We start from the raw sequence: 9,669 nt of genomic DNA, 5'->3' as shown, positions 1-9,669 counted from the left end.
ACACCAGGAGAAACTAACTTCTCAGTAGATAGTAAACTGTCAATTTATTGATTTAATTTCAACCCTTTAATTTGATGGTTGGTTTTTACCATATTAATGAACTTTGCTGTCACCACACATTGCAGCCAGTAAATCTGTGGTCGGTGATCTGCAGTTGCTAATGAAGCCAGTTTTACCCATATTATAATAATAATCCTTGCATTTGATATAGCGCTTTTCACGTCGGGAGGACGTCCCAAAGCGCTTCACAAAACACACTGTAAAGTGAATTGACTGTATATTTTTGGGCGAACGCGGCAGCCAATTGCGCACAGCAATGTCCCACAAGCAGTCATAGATTAAAAATGACCAATTTATTATTGTTTTTGTTTTGGAGGGATTATTATTAGGCTCTGTGTGGAGTAAGGAAACTTGCCCAAGGTTTCGCCCTCTGCCTGGAATTGAACTCAGGTCTCTCACTTGCAAAGCGAGTGCTCTAACCACTGAGCTACAGGACTCCACTATGAATGAGTGAGACTGGCAATTGCTCTATAAAATTGCTATGACTTCTGTAACGAACAAATTGCGATATAAAAATGGTCATTTTGTTTAGTTAATTAGAGTTTGCTTTGCTTGAATACTGGCACTTGCTCCTCTTGGGCTTGAAAAGAAGGTATTTGAGATCTATGTTCTGACCTGGGTTCACAATCTACCATTGGAAATCCAATGCAGCACTTACTATGGTAGCGACAAATTGATGCAACAATTTTGTTTATATTAGCGCCATTCAGGTAGGGTAATTTCTCAAAGCACTTTGCAGGGATAGGTTTGGTCACCGAGCAAGGGAGAGTAGGGGGAGGGAAAAGTGCCCATAGGCTTGTTCGTAGAAAAAGAAGGATTTTTTGACTCGAAAAAAGAGAGGAGATAAGACGGAGTTGTAGAGGAAAGAAATTCCAGAGGCTGGGGGTGTGAAGGTTTGGCCACTGATGATGGCTCGGGCATGCATCAAGTCTGAGTTAGCTGAGGTTTGGGGGCAAGCAGGGGAGAAGAGTGGGCAAAGATTGCAAGTGGTGCTATTGCATTTTTGAATTGAGATGTTAAACCACGTATTATCAGTTAAATACTGAACTGCACAAAAGCTCTCTGAAATTAAGGACAAGGAACCAACTTTCTTCATCACAAGATCTGGATGAAGAAGCCGCTTTGATCTCATACCTCCAGAACACCCACCCTACTGTCCCCCCCCGTCACCGCATCAAGCATTTTTTTTTCCTGGCAACTGTTCCAGTCATTGATTACCCTCCGCGTAAAGAAAAACTTCCTGGTATCTGTTTTGAAATTGCCCTTTAGAATTCTAAACCTATATCTTCTATTTCTACGGGCAGGATGCATACTAAAATATTGATCTGGGTTTAGTATTTTAATTCCATTTAAAATGTTGTACACCTCTATAAAAGTCATCTTCTCTCAAGAGCCCTAGCTTGCTTAGTCGTTGCTCATAGCTCAGTCCTCTACCAATTGTTACTCTCCTCTGCACTGCCTCTAGGATCTTATGTTGCGGTGACCAGAACTGTATGCAGCATTCAAGGTGCGGTCTGATCAGATCACTGTCTAACATGTGAATGACGTCTGGGCATTTAAACTCAGCTGATTTAGCAATATAACCCAACATCCTGTTTAACTTGTTTATTGCTGCCTTACGTTATTTTGACATAGTGAGCGATGAGTCAACTAACACTCCTAGATCTCTTTCAGCTTCCTGGAAAGTTCAATCCCATTCATGACGTACTTGTATTTTTTATTCTTGGATCCTATATCTAATCCCTTATATTTATCAGTATTGAATTTAAATTGCCAGTTATTGGTCCATGTGCATATCCTATCAAACTCTCCTTGTAGGACCTTTGCTGCCTATGCTCTGATTCCATAGTTCCCCACAAATAGTCATCTGCAATTTTCACCATTTTACACTGGATCTACGAATCCAAGTCATTAATATTTACAAGGAACAGGAGGTGTCCTAGTACAGACCCTTGAGGAACTTTTCCCTATTGTGACCTAACCCCCAAACAAAGACCCTCTGCTTCCTTCCCTTCAGCCAATTCTGAATCCAAGTCCATACCTTACGCTTATGACCCAGTGGCCCGTTTGTGAAGGAGTCTTTTATGTGGTACTTTCTCAAACACTTTTTTGAAGTCTAGATATACTGCATTACATGTCTACCCACAGTCAATTTGAGCTGTCACCTTCTCAAAAAAGTCTATGAGATACAAGACCTACCCATTCTAAACTTGTGTCAATTATTAGATTATTCTTATATAGGTAATCTTCCATTTCCTCTCTGACCATAGAATCGTAGAATCATACAATCGTACAGCACAAAAAGAGGCCATTCAGCCCATCGAGTTTGTGCCGGCTCTTTGAATAGAGCAATTAATGTCAATCCCACTCCCCAGCCCTTTCCCCATAACCCTGCAAACCCGTCCTCCTCAAATACCTGTCCACCGCGTTTTTAAAAGTAGTTATTGAATCGGCCTCGACCACCCTTTCAGGCAATGTGTTCCAGATTCGAACAACTCACTGCGTGAAAAAATCTCTTCTCACCTCCCCTCTGCTTCTTTTAGAGACTATTTTGAATCTGTGACCTCGAGTCACCGACACACCCACCAGTGGAAACAGTCTTTCCCTTTCTAAACTATTAAATCCCCTCATGATTTTGAAGACCTCTATTAGTTCTCCTCGTAACCTTCTCTGCTCCAATGAGAATAATCCCGGCCTCTCTAGCCTTTCCTCATAATCAAGGTCCCTCATTCTTGGTACCATCCTCGTAAATCTCCTCTCCACCCTTTCCAAGGCCTTAACATCCTTCCTATAGTGTGGTGCCCAGAACTGGGTGCAGTATTCTAACTGAGGCCTAACCAGTGTTTTATATGGGTTAATCATAACCTCCTGACTCTTGTACTCTATGCCCCTATTTATAAAGCCTAGTATCCCATATGCTCTTTTTCAGCTTTATCTACCTGTCCTGCCACCTTCAAGGATTCATTTACCTGCACCCCTAGGTCTCTCTGTTCTTTTACCCCTCTTAAGATTGTATTACCAGCCTGTATTGCCTCCCCTCATTCTTTCTACCAAAATGCATTACCTCGCATTTCTCCACATTGAAACTCATCTGCCATGTGTCTGCCCATTTTACCATTCTGTCTATGTCTTCCTGCAGTTGGTTCCTATCCTTCTCACTGTTTACTACCCAACCTAACTTTGTGTCATCCGCAAACTTGGAAATGGTACTTGCTATACCCAAGTCCAGTTCATTTATGTATATTAAGAAGAGCAGTGGTCCTAGTACCGATCCCTGTAACAGCCGTTCACCACAACTCTCTGCTTTCTGTCTCCCAGCCCGTTCTGGATCCATGCTGCCACTGTCCCTTTTATACCATGGGCTTCTATCTTTCTTACAAGACTTTCATGTGGCACTTTGTCAAATGCCTTTTGAAAGTCCATATAAACTACATCAACTGCACTACCTTTATCCACCCTCTCCGTTACCTCATCGAAAAATTCTATTAGATTTGTTAGACAAGATTTGCCTTTAACAAATCCATGTTGGCTGTCCCTAATTAACCCATATTCTTCTAAGTGAAGATTTATTCTGTCCCGGATTATAGTCTCCAGGAGTTTCCCCACTACTGATGTTAGGCTGACTGGCCTGTAGTTCCCAGGTTTATCCTTCTGTCCCTTTTTGTACAGGGGAGTCACATTGGCCACTCTCCAGTCCTCTGGCACCACTCCTGTGTCCAACGAAGATTGAAAAATTGTAGCCAAAGCCTCCGCTATTTATACCCTTGCCTCCCATAGTAACCTTGGTTGCATCCCGTCCGGACCGGGCGACTTATCTACCTTCAGTGCAGTCAACCTTTTCAGTACTTCCTCTCTGTTTATACTTATTCTATCCATTTATTTGGTGCATCCACTTCTTTTGTGAAGACAGATGCAAAGTACTCATTCAGCACATCAGCCATGCCCTCTGCCTCCACAATAAGATTTCCCCCTTGGTCCTTAATTGGCCCCACCCTACCTTTGATTAGCCTTTTTTTCTTGATATATTTACAAAATATTTTAGAATTCCCTTTAATGTTACCCGCTAACCTTTTTTCATATAATCTTTTAGCCCCTCTTATTTCCTTTTTCAAACCTCTTTTGCATTTCCTATATTCTATTTGGTTGTCTTCTGTATCTTGGGTTTGACATTTGTCATACGCCACCTTTTTCTGCTTCATTCTAGATACAATTACCTTTGTCATCCAGGGAGGTTTGGAAGCCCTACTTTTCCTTTTTGTGGGAATGTATCTATTCTGTCCCTGAGCTATCTCATCCTTGAGGACTTCCCACTGCTCTTTAGTTGTTTTACCTGCCAATCTTTCTTTCCAGTCCACTTGGCTAGCTTCCTTTTTAACTCACTGAAATTTGCTTTCTTCCAGTTGAATATCTTTACCTTAGTGGTTCCTTGTCTCTTTCCATATGCACTCTGAATCTAATGATGTTATGATCACTATTGCCCAGATGCTCTCCCACTGAAACCTGCTCCACTTGCTCTACTTCATTCCCCAAAACTAGATTGAGCACTGCTTCCTTCCTTGTTGGGCTGGAAACATACTGATCAAGAAAGTTGTCCTGTATGCATTTTCAGAATATTTCCCCCTCCTTGCCCTTTGCGCTGTTGTTTTGCCAGTCTATGTATGGGATAATTAAAGTCCCCCATTATCATGACTCTATTGGCCTTGCATCTGTCTGAGATCTGCTTGCAGATCTGCTCATCTATTTCCTTCCCAGTATTTGGTGGTCTATAGTATACCCATACCAGCGTAACAGCTCCTTTTTTGTTCCTTAACTCTAACCAGATAGATTCCGTTTTGGGGCCCTCCAGCACCTCAACCCCTTTCCACAGCTATAACCATATCCTTGATTAACATTGCCACACCCCCTCCTTTTTTTTCCTTCCCTATCCCTCCTGAATACATTGTAGCCAGGAATATTCAGCTCCCATTCCTGTCCTGCTTGAGCCAAGTCTCTGTTACTGCTACTACATTGTATCCCCCTAAGACCACGTGAGCCTGCAGCGCACCAATCTTGTTTGCTAAACTCCGTGCATTTAGGCACATGCACTCCAATGAACTCCATAACTTTCCTATTATTGAGGTCAGGCTATTTATTATATCTATAGGCTTAGTTTTGTCACCCTTCTTGAATACTGGAATAACATTTGCTTGCTTCCAGTCTGTTGGAACCTTCCTGTTCCTGATTGACTCTATCTTGATGTCTGTCAGTGCTGCACAAATCTCTGTCTTTTCTCCCTAAGTAACCTGGAGCACAGTTTGTCTGTTACAGGGAATTTGTTAGTTATCATGATTGATCCTGCAATGTTGACTCAACTACCCTAAGTATCCCTTACATAAATGGAAACAGCACCACCTTCCCCACTAATCCAATCTTCCTTGAATAGCCTGTATCCTTGTAAATTATATTCACTTCCATCATCCTGGTTTAGCTATATTTCAGTAATTCCTACCACATTGTAATTACCTGCTGGAGTCATAATAATCCATACATTTCTAAAGGGCCTTTAAAGCAGAAGAGCATCTCAAAGAGCTTCACAGAATAGACTGCAAGTGGATTGATTGTGCATTTTGTGGGCAAATGTGGCAGCCAATTTATGTACGTATAGCAACGTCTCACAAATAGCTATGAAATGAGTGACCAATTTTATGTGGGGCTCTGTTGGCCACAACACCAGGAGAAACTCCCCTCTCTTTTGGAATAGTGTCATGGGATCTTTAATGTCCACCTGAACAGGAAGACAGGACCTAGATTTACTGTCTCACCCAGCACTGCATAGGAGTGTCAACATAGTTATGAGTTCCAATTCTCGATATGGGGCTTGAACCCACAGCCTTCTGACTCAGAGGTTCCCAATGAGCCAGGCTGATTTGACACTTGACAGGATGGGGTAAAAGGCCTTCTTCTGTGCTGTAAATTTCTATGACAGGTAGTCAGAATTTTTTTTCAAACAGAATGGGAGGGAGAAAGAGTGATTCATGTCAGTTCACACCTCGTGCTTGGCTGAAATGATGCAGGCAAAAATAATAATAATAATTCTTGTATTTGATATGGATCCTTTGCATGTCATTGGGACATCTCAAAGCACTTCACAGAATAAAGTGGATTGATTGTGTATTTTGTGGCTGAAACGCAGCAGCCCATTGTGCACAGCAATGCCCTACAAACAATCGTGGATTAAGTGACCGCATTTTTTTTGAGGGATTATTGCCCCTGGAAAGCAATCCAATAAACACTGGGTTCCTACTTTGGGTTCCCTTTGGCTCGCTCCCTCCCTTGCCTCCTTCAAGGTACGTCTCAAGACCCTCCTCTTCAACCATGCCTTTAGCTACCCTCCTAGCCTCCCTGTCCTCCACCCTCCCTTATCCTAATCCCACACGTGGGTCAAAATCCCTGACTGTCCTACCGACATGAAAGGCTCTATAAAAATGAAATTTTGTATTGTACTGCTAGGCAAACAGAGGCATGTGGTGTAAGGAAATTTGCCTACGATTTCACCCAGGAAATACTGAGAACAGGTTCTTCTACACTGAGATGCATGTAAATATGTAAAGACATAAATAGACACAGGTAACACCATGTTTTAATGTTCTACGTGTGGATGTAATGTGTACTGTATTGTCTGGGGGCATACGTGTAATTATTAGGTCACATTCATGGGACAAACCTAGGATTACATAGAACATTACAACAGCAAACAACAAAATTACATTTATAGAGCGGCTTTCACGTCAGGAGGACGTCTCAAAGCGCTGAACAGTCAGCTGTCGGGGCCCAAGCATGGGGGAGGTGGTGTAGGGGTGAGGGAAGGCAGATGGGGGTAGACCAGAGGCACGGTCAAAGAGAAGGGTCTTGAGACCGGCCTTGAAGGAGGCAAGGGAGGAAGCGAGGTGAAAGGACCGTGGGATGGAGTTCCAGAGTGTGGGGGCAGGGAGGCTGAAAGCTCGGCCACCGTGGTAGGGTGGGTCGGGCGGGAGACATGGAGCAGACCGGAGCCTGATGAACGGAGGGAGCGGGCAGATTGGTAGGGAGTCAGCAGGTCAGAGAGGTAGGAGAGGGCAAAGCCATGGATGGCCTTAAAGGTGAGGACGAGGATCTTGAACTCGATCCTCTGGGGGATGGGGAGCCAGTGGAGTCGGGCGAGGGTGGGTGTGATGGGGTCACGGAGCCTGGTGCATGAGAGTACATGAGCTGCAGAATTTTGGATGATCTGCAACTGAAGGGAAGAGTTGGGAAGGCCGATGAGGAGGGAGTTCCCGTAATCGAGCCTTGATATGACGAATGCATGGGTGAGGCTTTCAGCAGCTTGAGGGGTTACAACACAGAAACAGGCCTAACATGTTTGTGTTGGTGTTTATACTTCACACAAGCCTCCATCCCTCTTGTTCCTCTCGCCCCTATCCCTCCATTGCCTTCTTATTAAATGTTCACCAATGATTTAAAAAAACAAATATTCTATTCAAGCGCTATTTATTCTAGAGAACCAGATGAATCTCAGTTTACAGATATCCATAAGTAAATCGCATATACTATAAAACATATTTGAATTATATATTTATAATAATGACATTTAACCGTTGTACTGGGAGGTAGAGTATTAACAACCTTAACAATCGCAAAACATTACAGCACCACATGTATTACTGAATACCTTCGATGCCATGTAAAATGATGCCCGCAATCTCCATTTGGCACTATACAGAACCATAGCACACACAACCTAGTAATCCAGAATGATACCAGCTAATGTGACATATATCCAGTGTATATTACAGATTGTTAAATATACATTAGACAAACATATTTTGCGTGTTAATACTTTTAAAAGGATTAGATCACAGTACATTAACAGCCTGTAATGCTGTACCTCCCATCTTATATGTTTTGCAAGAAATGTTTATTTTTGCTAGTTCAGTGGTTCTTTACTGTATCAGTCTTTGGTATCCAAAAGTGTGTATCCAGAGGCAACAATACAATGGATAATGCCTGACAAATTCTATTGTGTACATGATGATGATTTAAAATAAAGACATCATAATCTTTGTATTCATTCCTAAACCTGAGTTTTAAGACATTTATTAACTACTGAAGGTTCTAATGTCCAGAAAGGGCAAGTTTGAGAGAATGAAGATAAACCCTTACCTTTGCAGTCGACAGTGAGCCTAGCAGATTTACATATTAGCATTGGTAAAAAATTGCACAAAATCTGTCTGGTCTCTGGTCTTAACTGATGTGGTGGGTGCAGGAATTGTGAAGACAGATTTCCTACAATGCCTTAAATAGATTTTCAGGGCAGCTTTCTGTGATAGGTACACAGATGAGCAGGATATTATAATAGATTGATCAGTTTTCAGAGGAGGTTTAGAGAAGTTTTCCTTGTTTGGAAACCAAATTAGATTTACGGTGGTAGGATTAAATCACTGTTACTAATACGATATTTTAAATTAGTTTCAAATAGTAAGGTAACCATGTGAAAACTACATTGAGGAAGTTAACGTTGAGCAGGTATTTGCTGCAGACTGAATTTACAGACTGAGCTTTCAAAATGTCACTGAAGTGAATTACAGAATGGGCTTTCCTGACTGCCTGTGTTCAGGCAGCTGGAAAACTCCCCCTTGTGGCAGTAACAACTCATTAAAACTGCTCTTAACTTTAGGGAGTTGGTTAAAAACAAGCAACTGAAGCAAGACTGACAATTTATTTAGAAAGCTTTATTGACCCAGGAGGGAGTATGAAATAACATTGCATTTGGATTGCCAGCAAGGAATCTATTGCCAGTAAAAAAGCTTGTTACAAACTAAATTTCTTGGATAAATAATTTCAATGGCAGTGAAGCATTAAACTATAATAATTGTAGCATGCAATATTTATGGACATTGGAACAGTGTTAAAATTTTAAGTGCTAGGATATTCCTGTGAATTAAGTCTAATATTGGCATGCAATATTCTACAAAATTGTGGAGTCTCTCACTAAAATAAATGTTAAATGATGACAAAGCACATATTTCTGAACTGCAAAACCATACAGACTTTAAAAGTCATTAGCAATTGACTACAAACACTAATGCTTGATTCTGAAGAATTTGGATGATTCTTTCACGATCATTCAGGATTTTAGAAGGAAACAACCTGATATAAAAATAGCCTGCAATTTATAGTAACAATTTTAAACAGATTGAATTTCTGAAAGTAAGTAGCACCATTAATTCTTGGGTTTTCATTCAGTGCTTAAACCATGGATTCGACGGAAACAACAGTGAGTGCAGAATTTGGCTTTCTGAGATCTCTCCTGGCAAACAGATCTATTGGTTTGTACGATATGTTTTGATATTACAGCTTTTTAGATTCTGTTATTGCAGTGTTGGCATTGAAATTGAAACATCATTTTCTAACATGAATTTCTCAGCTGTTAGACCCTAAGAGGTGTAATGTGGTATTGAGACGCATTGTTGTTGATTAATTTTGACTACTTCAGGCAACAATTATACATTGAGATAGCTCCTTTCATGTCAGTTGGCGGTCTTCAAGCACTTCACTGGGAGCTGTGACTGGAAGCCCGAGTTCAGGGTGGAT

This window comes from Callorhinchus milii, unplaced genomic scaffold (genome assembly GCF_018977255.1).
Source record: "Callorhinchus milii isolate IMCB2004 unplaced genomic scaffold, IMCB_Cmil_1.0 Scaffold2, whole genome shotgun sequence".
Classification (NCBI taxonomy): Eukaryota; Metazoa; Chordata; class Chondrichthyes; order Chimaeriformes; family Callorhinchidae; genus Callorhinchus; species Callorhinchus milii.
This window is presented reverse-complemented; position numbering follows the sequence as displayed.